The following is a 2,500-nucleotide window of genomic DNA, read 5'->3' as shown; positions in this document are numbered from 1 at the left end:
TCTCCAGGCGGCTCTCCACTTCACTTTTAACCCAATTTAGAGCCCCTGCTTCGGCCACACACACCTGGGAGCGGGCCCCTATCTCCAGGCGGCTCTCCACCTCCCTTTTACCCGATTTAAAGCCCCTGCTTCGGCCACACACACCTGGGAGCGGGCCCCTATCTCCAGGCGGCTCTCCACCTCCCTTTTACCCGATTTAAAGCCCCTGCTTCGGCCACACACACCTGGGAGCGGCCCCCTATCTCCAGGCGGCTCTCCACCTCCCTTTTACCCGATTTAAAGCCCCTGCTTCGGCCACACACACCTGGGAGCGGGCCCCTATCTCCAGGCGGCTCTCCACTTCACTTTTAACCCAATTTAGAGCCCCTGCTTCGGCCACACACACCTGGGAGCGGGCCCCTATCTCCAGGCGGCTCTCCACCTCCCTTTTACCCGATTTAAAGCCCCTGCTTCGGCCACACACACCTGGGAGCGGGCCCCTATCTCCAGGCGGCTCTCCACCTCCCTTTTACCCGATTTAAAGCCCCTGCTTCGGCCACACACACCTGGGAGCGGCCCCCTATCTCCAGGCGGCTCTCCACCTCCCTTTTACCCGATTTAAAGCCCCTGCTTCGGCCACACACACCTGGGAGCGGGCCCCTATCTCCAGGCGGCTCTCCACCTCCCTTTTACCCGATTTAAAGCCCCTGCTTCGGCCACACACACCTGGGAGCGGGCCCCTATCTCCAGGCGGCTCTCCACTTCACTTTTAACCCAATTTAGAGCCCCTGCTTCGGCCACACACACCTGGGAGCGGGCCCCTATCTCCAGGCGGCTCTCCACCTCCCTTTTACCCGATTTAAAGCCCCTGCTTCGGCCACACACACCTGGGAGCGGGCCCCTATCTCCAGGCGGCTCTCCACCTCCCTTTTACCCGATTTAAAGCCCCTGCTTCGGCCACACACACCTGGGAGCGGCCCCCTATCTCCAGTCGGCTCTCCACCTCCCTTTTACCCGATTTAAAGCCCCTGCTTCGGCCACACACACCGGGGAGCGGCCCTCTATCTCCAGGCGGCTCTCCACCTCCCTTTTACCCAATTTAGAGCACCTGCTTCGGCCACACACACCTGCTATCGGCCCCCTACCTCCAGGGGGCCCTCCACCTCACTTTTACCCCAATTTGGAGCCCCTGCCTCGGCCACCCACACACCTGTTAGCTGCCCCCTATCTCCGGCCCCTAACCTCCACCATCCAGGAACCCCAGCACCAGCCGAACCTGCAGACCCACTCTTAAGCACCCCTCCCCGGATACAAGCAGACTACCATCCGCCCAAACTTTCCTGCTCCTGGTATACCAACTCAAACTTTGGTGCCCCTGGTGTACCAACTTAATCTTTGGTGCCCCTGGTACTCCAACTTAAACTTTGTGCTCCTGGTACTCCGCCTGTTTTCGCCCCACAGCCTAAGTGCCGCAGCACTTTGTCTTTTTTTTAAACAAAATATTTCTTTCTGCTCCTGGTACTCCCTGGAGCTCCAGGGAGGTAGGGGGGCGCCCTGGAAGCCCTGCCCGAGGCTGTGCGCCTCTTCCCGGGCAGGATTTTCACCCCGAGCCCCTGGTGGCGGTTGGACTTTAACCTTTTTTTTTTCTATTTGGATTTGCTCCTGGTACTCCCTGGAGCTCCAGGGAGGTAGGGGGGCGCCCTGGAAGCCCTGCCCGAGGCTGTGCGCCTCTTCCCGGGCAGGATTTTCACACCGAGCTCCTGGTGGCGGTTGGACTTTAACTTTTTTTTTTCTATTTGGATTTGCTCCTGGTACTCCCTGGAGCTCCAGGGAGGTAGGGGGGCGCCCTGGAAGCCCTGCCCGAGGCTGTGCGCCTCTTCCCGGGCAGGATTTTCACCCCGAGCCCCTGGTGGCAGTTGGACTTTAACTTTTTTTTTTCTATTTGGATTTGCTCCTGGTACTCCCTGGAGCTCCAGGGATGGTAGGGGGGCGCCCTGCCCGAGGCTGTGCGCCTCTTCCCGGGCAGGATTTTCACCCCGAGCCCCTGGTGGCGGTTGGACTTTAACTTTTTTTTTTCTATTTGGATTTGCTCCTGGTACTCCCTGGAGCTCCAGGGATGGTAGGGGGGCGCCCTGCCCGAGGCTGTGCGCCCCTTCCCGGGCAGGGCTTTCACCCCGAGCCCCTGGTGGCGGTTGGACTTTAACTTTTTTTTTTCTATTTGGATTTGCTCCTGGTACTCCCTGGAGCTCCAGGGATGGTAGGGGGGCGCCCTGCCCGAGGCTGTGCGCCCCTTCCCGGGCAGGGCTTTCACCCCGAGCCCCTGGTGGCGGTTGGACTTTAACTTTTTTTTTTCTATTTGGATTTGCTCCTGGTACTCCCTGGAGCTCCAGGGATGGTAGGGGGGCGCCTTGCCCGAGGCTGTGCGCCTCTTCCCGGGCAGGATTTTCACACCGAGCCCCTGGTGGCGGTTGGACTTTAACTTTTTTTTTTCTATTTGGATTTGCTCCTGGTACTCCCTGGA

Source organism: Centroberyx gerrardi, chromosome 21 (assembly GCF_048128805.1).
Source record: "Centroberyx gerrardi isolate f3 chromosome 21, fCenGer3.hap1.cur.20231027, whole genome shotgun sequence".
NCBI classification, from domain to species: Eukaryota; Metazoa; Chordata; class Actinopteri; order Beryciformes; family Berycidae; genus Centroberyx; species Centroberyx gerrardi.
The sequence above is the reverse complement of the archived record's forward strand: the minus strand, read 5'-3'. Positions refer to the sequence as shown.